At 37.0% G+C, this 19,203-nt stretch overlaps 1 pseudogene; it reads right to left on the reverse strand.

Moving 5' to 3' along the window:
* The window catches only part of LOC109359852, a 35,065-nt pseudogene continuing 23,455 nt past the window's right edge, over positions 7,594-19,203 (reverse strand).

A 19,203-nucleotide genomic window follows, 5' to 3' on the forward strand; every position in this document is an offset into this window, starting at 1 on the left:
TATTCATTTTTAATTTTTTGAACCATCCTTGGAGGGACAACCCTCTCCCAAAACACTTCGGTTTCAGGGCTCTATTACAGGACAACCGGTTACAACTTTGGTGGATACTAGAAGCTCACATAATGTCATACAACCAAGGTTGGTGAATTACTTACAACTACAGATTTTCCTACCCCACAATTTTCAGTAATGGTGGGAAATAGGGCAAATATTTATTATGTGGGGTTGTGCTCAAACACCCCGATTATGCTACAGAATCAGTTATTCCACATTCCTCTCTATTTGCTTCCTATCAAGGGAGCAGAGGTTGTCCTAGAAATTGAATGGCTATTGACTTGGGTCGTTACTTCAGATTTTGCTATTCCCTTAATGTCATTTAAGGTGGGTGACAACACTATCACTCTCCAAGGGGACTCCTCACATTTCTATCCCTCCTCTACTTTAAACCAGCTAAACCGCCTCTTCCATAGTGACATCATAGCATCCTTACATACAATTACCTTCTTACCCTTGACAACTACTACCTCAATCGACACTCCTAACAAATCCAATGTCCATCCATCTATATCTAACCTACTCTCCATCTTCCAACCGTTATTTCAAAACCCACAAGGCCTATCCTCACCTAGACCACATGACCATCGTATTACCCTTCTCCCAAATTCTACCCCAATATCACTTAAATCCTACAAATACCCTCACTACCAAAAGGAAGCCATGACTAGCATGATTCATGACATGTTAAAAGAGGGCATAATAACCCCCAAGTACTAGCCATTTCTCTTCCCATGTTTTACTGGTTAAAAAAAGATGGGACATGGAGAATTTGCATGGATTATCGGACACTGAATGCCATGATAGTTTGGGACCGTTTTCCTATCCTGGAAATTGAGGAGCTATTGGATGAACTTGGTGCTGCCACTATACTCTCTAAAATTGATCTGTGATCGGGATACTATCTGATCTGTGTGCATTCAGGGGATACACACAAGACGGTATTTCACATCTTTGATGGTCATTACGAGTTCATAGTTATGTCGTTTGAGCTAACTAATGCGTCGTCTACCTTTCAGGCGGTTATGAATGACCTTTTAAGGTCACATATGTGACGATTTGTATTGGTAATCTTTAATGATATACTTATCTACAACAATTGTTTGGATGATCATTTAGTGCATTTGTGTGTTGTCTTGGACCTATTGGTTACTAATCAGTTTTATGCCAGGTTTTCTAAGTGATCTTTCGGTGTTGCATATGTTACTTACCTTGGCCACATTACCACAGTAGGTGGGGTGTAACCAGACCCCCATAAGATATAAGCAATGGTGGATTGGCTACCACCCGTTCTCTCACGGCTCTCATGGGTTTCATGGGCCTCACGGGGTTCTATCAAAAGTTTGTTCGGCATTATGACAATAATTTACATAGTCACATGAGTCACAATCCGCCTTTACGAATCTAAAGAAAACTATGACAACAACTATAGTTTTGCAACTACTTGATTTATCGACACCTTTTGTTGTTGAAACTGATGCGTCCATTATGGCAATGAGGGTAGTTCTCTCTCAAAAAGGGCATCCTCTAGCTTACTTCAGTAAGAAGATGTCCACCAGGATGTAACACTCCTCTGCTTATGTCCGGGAAATGTTTGATGTGATCGAGTCTGTTAAGAAATGGAGACAATACTTGTTAGACAAACAATTTACAATATATATTGATTAACAAAGTTTGAGACACTTGATGACTCAAGGGTTTTACACACCAGAACAGCAAAAATGGGCAACAAAATTAATTGGATTTTAGTATGTTATCAAGTATATGACAAATACCTCGAATCGGGTTGCAGATGCCTTATCTCGATGTAGTGAGGACATACCCATCATGGAAGCCTTGTCATCCCCATTTCCTAAGCTTATTGACCGCTTAATGTTAGGTATCAGTAGACAGAACATATCTAGAGGGGGGTTGAATAGGTGTCGCGGTTACCAATTACCGCTTTTTGCACCAAAGCCGTATTCTGGAAAAAGCCTCAGTTAATCGATTAACACCCTGTCTTAATCGATTAACTCACAGAAAACAACAAGATATGGAATGGCTTATTGCACAACCACTCACCGATATTCAGATACAGATAAATCATATATATTTGAGCAGAATTAAACTAGATATAGCAAATTTACAGTATCCAAAATATCAACTAATATTAGGCAATTAATACAACTTGAAATGTAAAGAGATTATGGATAGAAAAAGCCTACAACAAGGAATTTTATCCTAGTTCGTTTGCGGGTCCACTTGCAAACTACATCTAGGCCTCCCCTTCTGATCTTGGGAGATTTTCTTCACTAATATTGAAACGAATGTATTGTTACATGCAAACTTCCAATACACAAACTTAGACGCTCCCTTCTTGAATCCAAGAACTCACTTTCTTGGTTTGACTCTCCTAATCGCCTAAGAAAACCTTTCTTATGATCTATCCCCAGCCAAGAAAACGTTCTAAACTCAAGACCTCTAAGTCTTGGTGAAGACTCACTGAATCTCTTAGGTGGTAAGAACCCAAGAGACGACTTCCCTTATTACAACACAAAAACAGTATGAAAACATAGTATTATAAAGCACAATTTAGCTCAAAATATTACAATTGAAACTCAGCTAAAAAACCTATACAAAACTCACAAGTTAACATGAATATGTATGAGTTCATTAATATGCAGAAACAAAGAATTTTTATCCTAAAATTCTTATAAAGAAATGCAAGAATCATGCAAGAAAAGATATCAAAGTTTAACACATTATCCACATGCAATTTGATGACAATTAAACCCTAAGCATGATACTATATCTCACTATCTCACAATGCATATCACTCTACCTATATGACACAATTAAGCACGAAAAATATGCAAATAACAGTTCTAAAAATGAATGATATGATGTATGGTGCATGACCTAAAAACACACTTTATATAGAAAACCTTTCCGAGACCCAGTTAATCGATTAAGTGCCCTTTTAATCGATTAACGGGCTGTTGAGAATAACTGTTTTTAGGTTTTCAGTTATCTGTTAAAACTGAATTCACATTAATCGATTAATACCTTCCTTAATCGATTAACTGACATGTTTTTCAGCTAAATGATTAAATGGTAAACTACTTGTATGTTATGCTTATCAACTATACATGTTTTACCAATATATTATGCTTAAGATGCACAAGTAACACGTATAATTAATGCATGAACATATAATAATCTAGATGACATGTCTCATGTAAATGAATTGATTATTTTTAAGGCTTGTGAGAATTGCATCTAAGTTTACCTAACCTAGACTCAATATCTAAGATACACATCTAAGACTCTAAAAATGGCTCTTGTAAGGAACCTAGTCTAGACATGAAACCCTTGAGTCCACAATATGTTGATTTTTTGAGTCATCTTCAAGCTTTCACTAAATCCTTGTCTTCATCAAAACATATGCAATCTAATAGTGCTACACTTTGCACTTTCACCTACGATAATATTTTACCTCACTAGAAAGGCATGCCATTATCAAGAAACATGAATCAAAACACAATGAGCGCATGCAATACCATTTTTCACAAGGCTTATTGTTCAATAAGGGATGAATTTTTATACCTAATCCATGAATATCATGATACTCCGATAGTAGGTCACTCGGGTTGGAAGGCCACCCTAGTCAAACTATCGGTTACTTCCTCTTGGCTAGGCATCACTAAGCATGTTAAGCTTTTTGTCCGCCAATGTGCTTTCTACCAATCCAACAAGTACTCGCCCAAGAAATACCAAGGCATGTTACAACCACTACAAATTCCAGAAAAAGTATGGGAGGATCTATCCATGGATTTTGTGACACATACCAATGTCCATGGGTATACTGTGATATGGGTCATTATGGACAGACTCACCAAATATGTCCATCTTATTGCCCTTCCAACAAAGTTTACAACCGAGAGCCTAGCTCATCGATTTCTCAACGAAATATGTCACCTTCATGGGGTTCCCAAGACGATTGTCTCAGATTGTGATAAGATATTCCTAAGTGCCTTTTGGAAGGAATTGTTCAAACTGTTAGGCACTACACTATGCTACAGTATAACATATCATCCTCAATCGGATGGTCAAACAAAGGTAGTAAATAAGGGGTTGCAGATTTACCTTCAGTGCATCACAGGCTCTCACCCAAAAAGTGGTTCACTTGTTTGTCGTTAGCTAGGTTCTGATACAACACCAGTCACCATTCGACCATTCAATTATCTCCCTTTGAGGCCTTGTACGACCAAGCTCTTCCCAGCCTCAAATACTATATGCCCGACACAACAACTAACACATAGATATCTTTACCCTAACACAAAGACTATATGCCCAACCTCAAAGACTATATGGCACCTTGCATCAAAGAGTCGAGTTATTATCTGATCATAAACAACATTTGACACATGAACAAATGAGAATGAAATCACAAGCCGATACAAAGAGAAGTGATATTACCTTTACCCTAGGGGGTTGGGTCTTGTTATGGTTACAATTGTATCGCCAACAGTCTGTTTTCTGAAGGCCATCCAAGAATCTTTCTCGCTGATACTTCGGGCCATTCAAGGTTGTGAAACGAATATGACAATTTGCTTATGCACTGGCCTTACCAACTCAGTCACGGGTTGACCCCGTCTTTCACGACTCTGCCTTGCGGTGTTTCCATGACCAACCGCTTGAGACTGCCATGGAGTTACCACCAGGTTTTGAGATATCGCTGCCTGAGCTAGACGGCCCCGCCTAGAACACTCTTGAAGAAGGTGAAGACATGGGCATAAGGACAACACTCGAGAACTAGATGGTTGGACATGAGGAGGCCCATCTTCTTGTGACGGGTTATGAAAACACAGTGGTGGGTGATGAAAACTCTCCCTCACTGATTGAAATGGGTAGATATGATGAGGGACATGTTGAAAAAAATGTGAAGATATTGGAAGAGTTCAGAAAGATAAAGGATGAGAAAAAGAGGGAGAGTGCGGTTCCCTAGGGAGAAAATGAGGCAAATGATAGTGTTCTTAACTCCCCACTTCACTCTCAAAGTACACTGCTTCGTGGAACTTGCTTGACACAATCACAACCCTCCAAATTAATGGATCAATTTGGACTGTCTAGTGTTTTTCTCTCTCCTACTTTAACTCAGTCCACTCAATTTTTTTCCTCAGCTAAGGCCTTGTGGAGTGCTCCAAGTCGTGTGACAGTGGACAAACCTTCTCCACCACTCATTCAAATTTCAAAAAGTGATTCAACCCACATCCCACCATTAATTAGTGAAGATATTTTTTTCAAATCTAATTTATTGAAGGGATGTGACTCTTCACTGCTCAATTACTACACAATTGTGAATGTTGAACCGGTTTTGGAGCCAAATGCAAACCTTGTGGACAAGGTTTTTGTAGAAGGCATGAGCAATGATATCAGCCCAAGGGCATATGGCCCAACTAGACCTAAAAAAAATAGACAAAGAATTCATGCAGATTATGTTGAATGAATTTTATTGTAATTTCAGTTGTTAATTTCAATTAAAATATGGGAATAAAGTATGTCTTGGTGTGATGAGAGAAATTATCTCCTCACAGCCACTCATTAATAGACATTTGTGTTATTTTACTTTTGTTTTCTTATTTATTTTAAAAATAATTAAAAAGTAGCTATGTGTCATTGTCTAACTGGTGTAAGGAGAGAAGTTATCTCCTCACACCAGGAGATATTTTATCCTCTTAAAATATTGGGCCAGTATGTAAGCCCAATTTAGGATGGAAACCCTAAAAACTACTTGAAAGAGTATATGTATGTTGCTGCAGAGAAGAATCAATGAAGTATTATTCAGTATTTCCTTTTTTCTTGGTTAGTTAGTTATTTCTATACTATAGTTACCTTTATGACTTTTCTCTAGAAATTCCATAACGAGATAATGATAACTTATTCCTTAGCATTAATGATAACTTATTCCTTAGCATTGAAACACAGTTCTCTCATTTTAGTAGAGAACTGCATATTGGTTCTCTTGTACCAATTCGTGGTTCTTTCGTAAATTGATTCCCTTTAAGGAACGAACCAGATTTTTACCTACCGTAAAAGAAAAGAAAAGAAAAGAAGAAGAATTGGTAATATATACTCAATTACATGAAAGAGTTACAACAAGCAAAAAATAATTTGATCCTTAGGTATTTCTCCTATATTGGAACAAAAGTTGATTTGAACATACAAGTGATACTAGAAACGAATATGCATAGAGTATACAAACCCTACTACATATACCTTAGCATACTGATATTTAACAGGGTAACATACTGTGTATTATGTGCTCACACTCATAACAAAAAGAACTACTTGCCGAACAAGCCCCCGTCTAGCCATACGAAGAACAGTGCCTAAAATTGTTGCATTAGTCTTCGATTAGAAGTTATCAGATATCTAGATGGCCAAAGCTTGTAAGTTTTCTATGAAAGATAACTATAAGATGGCTTGATATGTATAAATCTCTTATGGAGAAGCTGAATAGCAAAGGCAACATCTGTGTATGGTTCATGCCTTTTGGAAATATATATACGTCTGGTTTTTTGGGAGAAGGAAGTCTCTGACTATTGAGAAAGAGTCTTAGTCACCTTCCTATTAAGTTTTAATTTTAAGATTGTATTATATAAGGAGGAAGGTCCATGATTTCTTTTAATACTTAATATTTACTGTTTTAATCAATTGGGCCAATAGTAATAGGCCCATGACTTGGTATGGCAGATACTAAGACACTATTTATAGATGGCACATGTTTTCAATTTGAGTAATAAAAAATTATCAGTTTTTTCTTTAGCCGTTAATTGCATTTTCTTTAAAATATATTCTTATTTCCTATGTTAGGGTTTCAACCCTAAAAAAGAGTATCACCATGGTAATAAAAGTCATCTAGTTGAAATTATCACGGAAAGATATGCATGTTTTTAGGATTGAGTTTATCTATTTTGAACCTCTTTCTTAGTTACACTAACTATAACTATTGCTCTTGTTTCCTTCAAATGCTTCCGGTTATTATATCCTAGTTGGTTACATTATGCTGACACAGATATAACATAGGGAGAGAGATCGCCAGTCCCGAACAGTCTCTCATTCCCTGTCCCAAATCAATCAAAGTATTATTTTTCATTTTTAAACATTTTCTTTTATCCATATGCAATATATAATTGGTTTGGACAAGAAATAAGACATTACTGAAGAACATGTGATTTGTGTCCATAATATAGCTCTTAGTTGGTTACACTAACTATTTGTCTTTTATTAATTGCTTTCTTATCCCGATTAACATTACGACCATGGTTAGATAATTGATTAATGCAAACACTACCATTATGCAAAGGGAACTAACTAAGTTTAGTGGTATAATGTTTCATTGAATTCTTATGTATTATCGTATTATGTCAAAAGTTTGAGTCATTAAAACAATTAACATGAGACAATTACGCACCTCCAAAATGGATTAACTTCAGGAAGAAGGATATCCATAGTTATAAAAGAAAGGCACTATCATTATAACTTAACCGCAACCACGACACAATTTAAAACATTGATACAAAATAATCATCATACATATTGTAGCCTAGCAAGAGCTCCACTTTTAAAGTGGCAGCTACAAGTACACTGGCATTTACTGAGAACTGAAACTATAAACTGAAAGGGGATATAAGTTAAAGTTTTTAATACTAGTAGAATTTACTTTACCAAATATGAATCTTGACCCTACCTCACAATTTTATTTTTAATTTAGATAGTGAATCTTTCTATTATACTTTCCCTTTCAAAGTGTCAGATTCAACAAGAAAAGATGAACCTATACTAAAAATGACATTGCATACAAAGCCAAGCTACAAAGAAATCTCAAGGCTTCTTTTCCTCCAATAAATGAGGTCTCCACCAAAGGCCCTCAAAGAACCTAACTTGGTCTTCAAATGTCTCCCCATATCTGATTTTGGTCACTGATCCATTGTCTTCAACCTAAAATGTTTTACAATATAATGTTACTCTTTATAGACAAATCATTGAAGAAGTTAACAGTGTGTTTTCATGCAAAGTTTCCCATCTAGAGTTCTGGATTGTGTATAAGTGGTGCAAAACTAGAAACCTATATGGGATTTTACATGTACAACTGCAATCTTTAGTTAGATTTTGTACGAACCAATTAGTTGAGTACTAATATCATGTTGCTATCTCATTAGTGCGTTTATCCAACTGTAATTTCCTCTCAAAACTACTATCTACTTTGGAGAAGTCATTGGGTCAGTGACTCATGCTGAGCCACGAGTCAACCCTTTTGTATTTCTGCTTTAGCCATCTGGGTCATCATCATGTTGCTTGGCTGTCAAGTTATTGTGCTCCAATAATAACATGTGCAATCTGTACAAAACTATGATGATGATAACTATGCCAACTTGATTACACTATCTGAGTCGTGCTTCACTTTGCAGGGTACTGGTCTGGTTGTTCATGATGCTGGTGCATATTGCATGAGTATGGTATCAACTTACAATTTAAAGATGCGGCCTCCTGAGTATTGGGTATGGAACTTATATATATATATATATATATATATATATATATATATATATATATATATATATATATATATATAAGTTCCATACCCAATACTCAGGAGGCCGCATCTTTAAATTGTAAGTTGATACCATACTCATGCAATATGCACCAGCATCATGAACAACCAGACCAGTACCCTGCAAAGTGAAGCACGACTCAGATAGTGTAATCAAGTTGGCATAGTTATCATCATCATAGTTTTGTACAGATTGCACATGTTATTATTGGAGCACAATAACTTGACAGCCAAGCAACATGATGATGACCCAGATGGCTAAAGCAGAAATACAAAAGGGTTGACTCGTGGCTCAGCATGAGTCACTGACCCAATCAGCACGCTCAGGCAGCCTTGGTCAGACTAGGCAAGGTGCTTCTAGTAAGCACGGTCAGGCACACCAAATGGCCCAGCCTGGCACACAAGAATTACATGGTCAGAAACATGAGACAAGGTTAGCGCTTGGTGCATCAGTTCATGAGCTTGTCACATCAGTTGGCCAAGCTTGGCGTACCAACATTACACGGTCAGGAACTTGACCTTAGCCAAGCTTGGCGCACCAACATTACACGGTCAGGAACATTACACGCATCATTAGCCTTACACAATATATTGTATGTGCTGATTTTAAATATAATCTTATCTCAGTGCATAAACTCACAAATACCTTACATTGTAAGCTAATGTTTGATGGTTCCAATTGTTCTATTAAAGATATAACTACCTTAAAGATGATTGGACATGCTGAAGTTATAAATGGGCTATACATGATTAGAAGAGATTGTAAGAATAACTTAGATATAACACACAATGTAAATGCCTTGAACACTGTACCTTTCTTTGACTTGTGGCATTTTAAACTACATCATCCCTCAATAAGCATACTGAATTCTATATGCAAAACTTTTGACTATGTTAATTGTGAATCAAAGCATGTATGTGATTATTGCCACTTGGGTAAACAAGCCAAACTTTCTTTTCCTAACAATATGCATAGGAGTTTATGTGTTTTTGATATGGTCCATATGAATATTTGGGGACCTATAGTCAACACTTCCATACATGTCCATAAGTATTTTCTCACTATTGTTGATGATCATACTAGGCATACATGGTTATTCCTCATGAAATCTAAGGCTGAGGCTAGAGTTTTGATGCATGCTTTTGTCCAAATGGTTAACACTCAATTTTATAGATTAATCAAGATCATTAGTACAGATAATGGCATAGAGTTTAATACCCCTAGCTTTTCCACATAAAAGGGAATACTGCACCAAACATTATGTGTAGAGACCCCTCAACAAAACTCTGTTGTTGAAAGGAATTATAGACACATCTTAAATGTGGCTAGAACCTTACTCTTCCAATCAAAGCTTCCTAAGGCCTTCTGGTCCTACGCAGTTCAACATCTTGTATACCTTATAAATAGGTTGCCTACTCCAAACCTTCAGCATAAGTCCCCCTTTGAACTTCTTCATAGCAAACTTCCTAACCTGCAAGACTTAAGAGTCTTCGGTCCTCTATGCTATGCTAACACTCTAGTACAACATAAGACTAAGCTAGATCCTAGGGCAAGAAAGTGTCTATTTCTTGAATACAAAGACACTTCAAAGGGATATATCTTCTTTGATTTGAAGAATAGAGAAATTTTCCTTTCTAGACATGCCATTTTCCATGAACATGTCTTTCCGTACAACACCAATCAGACTAAGACTATGCCACTGAACCTATAGAAAATAATGACTTCAATTTTCTATGTCAAAACCCCAATATTAGCGAGACTATTGACCAACAAAACAAGAATAATCTAATCCTTGAGTCCATTGACAATGAACAACCACTTACTACTTCCACAGACTCTGAAAACAATAGTTCTACTGTTAGAAGGTTACAAAGGAATAGACATGCACCTACTTATCTACAAGACTTCCATTGTAATTTACTTTCTTCTAGCCATGACAAAGCTGAGAAATCCAATAGAGTCTGCTACCCTTTGTCTACTGTCCTATGCTATAACACTATTTCTCCTAGACATCTACGCCATATCCTGTCTGTCCACACCAACATTGAGCACAGGCTGTGAAACACCAGCACTGAATAGAGGCCATGCAGAATGAATTGAATGCTCTTGAGGTTAATGGTACTTGAAGCGTAGTTGACCTACCACCCAACAAAACACCTATAGGACCCAAATTGGTTTATAAGATTAAGTATAGGTCTGATGGCACCATTGAGAGATATAAGGCTAGGTTGGTTGCCAAATGATATAACCAAACAGAAGGGATTGATTATTTTGACACATTTGTCCCAATCATTAAACTTACCACAATAAGATTATTATTGGCCATAGCAGCCTCACAAAATTGGCTTGTACATCAACTTGATGTTAACAATGCATTCTTGCATGGTGAGCTTTTTGAGGAGGTTTACATGACAATTCCTTAGGGTGTGATGATTAAAGTAGAGTGGAAGGCAATGGTTCACTAGGTTAACGAAATGCCTATTATCCCTTCGATATATCCACACTCACTATGATCATTCCATATTCACCAAGGCCTTAGGATCTGTCTTCACTGCACTGCTCATCTATGTTGATGACTTTGTTTTGGTTGTAAACAACCAAAAGGAAATTGATTTTGTAAAACTTTGCTTAGACACTCATTTTAAAATCAAGGATCTAGGCCCAATCAAATACTTTCTAGGGCTAGAAATTGCTAGATGCAAGTTGGGCATCACCATATGCCAAAGAAAATACACTCTTGATATACTTGCAGATATTAGATTCCTAGCATCAAGACCTATATCAACACCTGATGTGAAGACCACCAAACTACATCAAGACACTTCTCTTCCACACTCTAATCCAACACCTTATAAAAGATTTGTAGGTAGACTACTGTATTTAACAAACATCATACCTAACATCAATTTTGTTGTACAACAATTGAGTCAGTTCATGGTACATCCAACAACAACTCATGAACAAGCTCTTACTCGTGTGTTGAGATACATCAAAGGAAGCCCAAGACAAGGACTCTTCTACTCATCCACATTACCCCTCCAATTGAAGGCTTTCAGTGATTCAGATTGGGTAGCCTGCATAGATTCATGAAAATCCATCATAGGATCATGCGTGTTCCTTGGTGACTCCCTAGTTTCCTAGTTTCTTGGAAATCTAAGAAACAAAACACAATGACACGTTCTTCCTCAGAAGAAGAATATAGAACCTTAGCTTCTACCTCTTTGAAATCCAATGGCTTACCTATCTACTCACAAGTTTCTAGGTAATGTTTACTCAACCTGTCCTCTTATATTCTGATAATGATTCGACACGATATATTGCAGCAAACTCAGTTTTTCATGAGAACATATTGATATTGATTGCCATGTGGTTCGTGAATGACTCCAAGCAATGTTTTTTCATCTTCTCCTTATTCAAACAACTCAGCAAACAACATATATCTTAACAAAGGCCCTGGATCCTGCACTTTTTCACTTCTTACTATCCAAGCTAGGCATAATCAACCTATATGCTCCAGCTTGTGGGGGGATATTGGAGCACAATAACTTGACAGCCAAGCAACATGATGATGACCCAGATGGCTCATGCAGAAATACAAAAGGATTGACTTGTGGCTCAACACGAGTCACTGACCCAAACAGCACGGTAATAATGGTTGCATCAGGTAGTATTGGCCAGCTCAAGTAGCCTTGGCCAGACTAGGCAAGGTGCATCTAGTGAGCACGGTCAGGCGCACCAAATGGTCCAGCCTGACACAAAACAATTACACGGTCAGAAACATGAGACAAGGTTGGCGCTTGATACATCAGTTCATGAGTTTGGGCATCAGTTGACCAAGCTTGGCGGACCAACATTACACGGCCAGGAACTTGACCTTGGCCAAGCTTGGCGCACCAAAAGAACCTCCCTTGGCGATATAACACTCTCGGTCAGAAATTGGACACATGGGCTATTAATTGGCACATGTGTTTTGCATGAGCACTTTTTGTATATTCTAGAAAGGTTCTAAGGGTAAGTTAGTTGGTTGAGTTTTTATTCTCTAATGATTGGTTGCTTCTTTCACAAGCAACTACCATTGTACTTTGTATATAATGAGGCCTTTGGCTTATGTTTTGAAGAAGAAAATATGAGGTATATTCATATACATAATCGCAATAGTTACTGATGCAATCCTTCAACTAACTAAATATAAAATCAATACAATGTTACCTTGTCTGGTGTTGGAAGTTGTCTATCTTTTCCTAAGAAATCTGCAGACTCACAGACGGGGCCAACTACATCAAAGTTAGCTATCTCAGCATTTTCTGGGGCAGGAGAAATCAGCTCTATGTGCTGCAACCAATCAATGAAATGTCATCTAATGAAAACAAAAAAGCACAGTCATATAACCATAATAATCTTGAAATAAGCTTTTAGAGGTCTGTTAACTCCAAAACAGATGGGAAATGGACATATATCATATACTCTTAATTTTAGGGATGACAACCTAACCCCCGTGGATATTCGCTCGAATCCAACCCGACTTATATATTAAATGTCAAATTATAGAATTATATAAGTAATATATGTATTACACAAGAGCAAAAGGGTCCCTTTAAATGATACAGGGCAGGTAGCGGGTTTGATGTGGGTACGGGTAACCCGAAACCCGATGGAGCGGGGATGGTAGTATTTTTTAGCCCCGCTGTGTTTGGGTTCGGGGTTGGGTAAACACAAACCTGGTCCCAATCCGTCTTGTTGTCATCTCTACTTATTTTCATTTAAATTATTTTAAATGCTAGGCTTGGACAAAATGTGTTGAGCTTTTCACCACCTTTTTCTCTAGATTTGGCATAAGCATGAGGAAGGGGGCATAGGGGGATGTCGATATGACACCCCAGTCAAACAGTCCAAACCGTAAAAAATTGCAGGCAAAATTTCAGTTGACTTTAAAAAATGTTTTATAGCCAATCTTGTTTTAGATAAAAAGCACATGCACAGAAAGGATTTAGAGTCTTCATTGGACTCCAACATAACCCTCAGATAACAATAAGAGAGCACGGAATCCAAAATTCAAATGAGAAAACACCATATGTTATACATCATCATCAATATTGATGTATTTTTTTATAAGCCATAGGAGGTGAAGTGCATTTGGATAAGTACCTGGTAAGCATCATAGAGACTAGGGCGGATAAGTTCAGCCATGCTTCCATCAATTACAAAGTTTTTAGATCCACTAGTTTTGACACCTCTCACCCGGTTAACTAGGCAGCAAGTGTTTGCAATGAGTGATCTCCCTGGTTCAATGATGAGATTAAGATCACGTGAAGGGACAAGCTCCGTACCTAGTCCAACCACGAGTAAGGAAATACAGAATTAGCAGGAACACTTTGAAGGAAAAGTAGAGTGAATCATTCTTATTGGAATGCATTTAGATAGCACAGAACATGTCTAATTCAGTATTATTAACATGCATGTCTAAGAAGCAGCAGAATTTCTTCTATATGGTTTAAAAGATATGCAAACACAAATATACAAGCACTTCTTATAGTATATGTGAAACCAAAATAAATAAGCACTATAGGCAATAGAAGTATACAAATATTATGTATCACATGACCTACTCAGTACTCACCAATAAAAAACAAGTGTTCACCTGGGACCTTTATCAGTCACAAGTGACCAGGCCTGAAAACTTCCTTCCATATCAATCAGATTAACTTACAAGATTCAATTGACAGCCAACAATGCATGCATCTCATCACAATGATCTAGTCCCCCAAAGAAACTACACTATACATTCTTGCGGTATTTTAAATTGTGATTGTGATCGCAGTTACTGCAATTGCAGTCATTGCGGCCGTTGCGATGTGGATTGCAGCTGTTGCAGTGTGAATTATTCTGTGATTAAAAAAATATTTTTTATATCGATGTGGCCCAATGCGGCCCAAATGTGGTCCGATGCGGTTGCATTGCGATCTGTTATGGTCGCATCATTGTGATTCAGTGTCACACCGCAATTGCGGCGGTCACTGCAACCGCATATCACGTGATGCGGTACGCAATTGAAACACTAAATTCATGTAATTTATGCAAATGTAATAGTTCTCACAGGAATTGTTTTCCAAATGAGTCAGCATGTCACAGCTTACAAAATATTGTATTTAATTATACATATTGCAATATTAAGAATGCCCTTTATCAGTTAATAGATATTCCTCATGGTTATATAAAATTTCAAATTTAGCGCATAATCACAAATTGAGATATCTGGGATGTGGTCCTCACAATATCAATGATATCTCTTGGTGTAGGAAGGATAGCACCAGAATGATGATAATCTATGCCAAGTCCACCACCAATATTTAAATAACTAACTTCAAAACCCTGGGCTCGGATTTGGTCAATGTAGTTGACCATAATCGTGGCAACATCCCTGAAAATGTCCACCTGAAAGGGAAAAAGTCAAGTGACAATGTGTTCAAGGGTTATGCTTAAGAGATATTAAGAACCAAAATAAAACAATGCAAATTGACAAAATAAAAGTTGTCCAACAGAAGAAAAAAGGGGCCAAGGTTACTATGTATAGATTATAGATAAGAAGAGCCAAAGTAACAAAACAAAAACTTGGTTAACAATGATAACTGATAAAGCACTTAAATGTAATCCTTAGTCTAGATTTATATAATACAAGTTAAACCTGAAGATGAAAGAAGAAAACATTTATAGATTTTGTGAACATACTTTGGTGATTGTTGACCCAAGATGGCAGTGGGCCCCTACAAGCTTTAAATCATTAGGTTGCTCCTTCACAGCATCTAGAAACCACTGCAGCTTCTCATTTCTAATGCCAAATTTAGAGTTCTTATTCCCAGTAGCAACATAATGATGGACCTAAGGATAACAAATATCAATTCTGTTAAAAAAAATGATCATGATAAAAATTACATGAAAACGAAGACGAGAGGTGGAAACTCGGAGGTATTTGCTTGCCAGAAAGTGATACGGTGCTGTTGTGGACATACAGTCAGTCACAAGCGGTTTATTATGTTTTGGTGAAGGTCATGTTCTAGTCATGCTTAAAATGGAATATCAACATAAGCCAGAAAGGAATCCACTATTAGCAAAATGAAATAGAGGATTTTTCAATGTTCACTAGATAATCAAAGTGCAAAGTGTCAAAGATTACACTAGTAATGTTTTGTCGATGTTTTAATGAAGATAATGAGTTAGTAAAAGCTTGAAGATGTCTCAATAATCAACGTGCCTAGAACTCAATGGTCATATCTTAGACTAGGTTATATCAATAGAGTTCTATTTCTAAGTAGTCTAGGATGTGCGCCTTAGTTAGTGAGTTTAGATGCAAGTCTCACAAGCCATAAATATTGACATATCATATTCATGAGGCATATCATCTAGTTTATTATGTGTTCATGCATTAATCATACATGTTATATGTGCATATTAGGCATAACATAATTGCTAAAAAATGTATAGAAGTCAAGCATAATGTATAAGTAGTTTAACATTTAATCACATTTAGATATAAGTTGGTTAATCGATTAACGTGGTGACTTAATCGATTAATGTGTCTATTTTCTGTTATAACTGTTTTATGTTTTAACTGCGTAACTGAATGCAACAGTTTGAAGGGTCAAATCTATTTTGTATAAGTTCTGGCAAATTACAGAAACGTGGAGCATTGCATAATATTGTTTAGAATTGATTAGATAGCATATTTTAGTGATCTACTGTATAATAGGCAGAAGAGAGATGCATGTGTGAGGAAGAGAGATTAACATGCTTAATTGATGTTGATCATGGTGTATTGCATGCTGTTTTCATATGCTTAATCTCATCCATTCTTTCTGGCATGTTCATGCATTCTTGTTAGAGGTTTTAAGAGAAATATTTTGTATTTATTGTTTTGTATTAACTCACATATACATGATGGCTTGGCTTACTTTAGAATGGGTTAATATTTGAGTTTTTCATTGTTGTAAATTGAGCATTTTAGTGCTTGGTAAAACGCGTTTTTTGTATACTTTTTTTGTACTTTGGGTTTAGTCTCTTGGTGTCTTACCAGCATTGAGATAGAGTGAATCTTCACCAAGACTAGGAGGTCTTGAATTTAGAGTTAGGATCTTGGTTGGGCCTGGATCGCGAGAAAGGTTTTCTCAGGCGATAGGGATAGTCAAACAAAGGTTAGAGGTTCTTGAAATTCAAGAAAGAAGTGTCTAGAGTCTTGTAATTGAATTGGTGTATGTAACAATGCAAAGTTTTCAATATAGTGAAGAGAAATCTCCCAAGATCAGAAGGGAGGCCTGGATGTAGTTTGCAAGTGGATCCGCAAACGAACCAGGATAAAAATTTTATTGTGCAAGCTGTTCTCTCTTAATCTCTTTTATAATTCAAGCTGTTTTAATTCGTGTATTAAGCTGATATTTTGTATACTACTACTCTGCTATATCCTTATTAATTGTGCATAAAAATATCTGCTATATCTCTACTTGTTTGTTGGTAACTTGCTGTACAAGAATCCAATATGCCAATTCTGTTTCTGATACGTTTTAAACGATTAAGTCCATTGATTAATCGATTACCTGAGCTGTTTTCTAGAACCGGGTTTTTGGTGTGAGAAGCGGTAATTGATAACCGCTACACCTATTCAACCCCCTTCTAGGTGTGTCTAGACCACTGATACCTAACAAGTGGTATCACAGCTAGTACGACGTGCTAGCTCAACCGTATTCGTGTGATCCTAAGGGAATTAAATGGGTTCCACCAACCCCTTTGGCGGTGATGACGCATCCATTAATCGTCCTCCCGTATTCATTAGCAAGGGATATGCCTAGTGGAAAGTCCGGATGTAAATTTTTATTGAGGCCATTGATTCGGATATTTGGGAATCCGTAATCAACGGGCCCTTCATCCCACTACACTTAGTGGATGACGAACCGAAAGAAAAACCTAAAGGTTTATGGACCGATGAGGAGCGCAAAAAGGTTCACTACAACCTACGCGCTAAGAACATAATTACATAGGTCCTATCATATGACGAATTCTTTCGGGTATCTCAGTGTCAAAGTGCGAAGGAGATATGGGACACTTTTCAAGTGACTCACGAGGGCACTAGCGAGGTCAAGTGTGCCAGGCTGAATGCGCTGAAACATGAATACAAATTATTTCGTGTGTTACCAAGTGAATCCATCGGCGATATGCAAAAATGATTCACTCATATTGTAAATCATCTAGTTACTCTAGATAAATTTTTTACCAAAGGAGAACTTCCTAACAAAGTTCTATGTTGTCTTGACAGGAGATGGCAACCTAAAGTAACGGCTATCATGGAATCTAAGGACCTTGATTCCACGCCTTTGGCGACATTATTTGGAAAGCTTCAAGAGCACGAGATGGAGCTTGGACGCCTGACCATGCATGAAGAGTCAGACCACAAAAAGAAAAGCATATCTCTCACAACAACAACAACATCACAACCTACTAAAGAGATAGATGATGTTGACTCTGATTCTGACATTGACGAAGGAACGTTAAACCTTCTCGTACGAAAGTTTGGGAAATTCTTGAAGAAGAAAGGAGGTTTCAAAAGTTTACAAAAGAAAGAGGCGCGCAAATCAACAAGAAAAGGCAAGAATAAAGAGCACTTCACTTGCCATGAATGTGGTAAGCCGGGACACATGAAATTCCAATGTCCCACTTACCTAAAGAAGGTTGATTCAGAAAAGAGCACTCATGGGACTTCAAGTCGAAGAAAGGCTATATTGTCTGGGATGTACCGGAGGAGGAGACAACATCAAGCACCTCATATGAAGAGGAGACCTCCAAGCTATGCCTAATGACTAGAACATATGAGGCTTACGGTTCAGGTAGTACAAAGGATGCTGATAATGAGGTATAATCTGACACATCATCCTCTTCTGATCATTCTCCTTCGTATGAGATTTTATATGATGCATATGTCGAAATGCATGAAGAACTAAAGAAATTAGCTAGGATTAGTGCCGATAGAAAACAGATAATCCTACTAAATGATCAAAAAATATTAACTCTACAAAAAGAATTAAATGAGCTGAAATTAGAAAATGAAACTTTAGATCTAATTTTTTCTTGTAATTCATGCGACTGCTCTAACGATAAATTATGTCAAACAACTGTCTATGAGTCTTGCGAGGACTTGAGAAATGAGAATTTAAAACTTAATGAAAAACTCGCAACACTTAAAGAGAGTCAAAACCAATTAGATACCTTGTTAAGTAAAACAAGAAATGTTGGTGACCATACTAGATTAGGGTATATCCCACCATTACGTAGAAATAGACCATATAGGAAACATGTAACTCGTACTAATAAAAGATCTTATAATAAAAATAGAGTTCCTACATGTTTCTATTGTGGCACACATGGCCACACCTCTTACTTCTGTTACATCAAGAAATATGGGATACTGAGTGGTGTTTACGCTTGGGTGAAAAAGGGAGATAACTCCCTGGTTACTAACAGAAAAGGACCCAATATAATTTGGGTACCTGAAACCAGCAAGTGATCTATT

This window comes from Lupinus angustifolius, chromosome LG11, assembly GCF_001865875.1.
Source record: "Lupinus angustifolius cultivar Tanjil chromosome LG11, LupAngTanjil_v1.0, whole genome shotgun sequence".
Taxonomy (NCBI): Eukaryota; Viridiplantae; Streptophyta; class Magnoliopsida; order Fabales; family Fabaceae; genus Lupinus; species Lupinus angustifolius.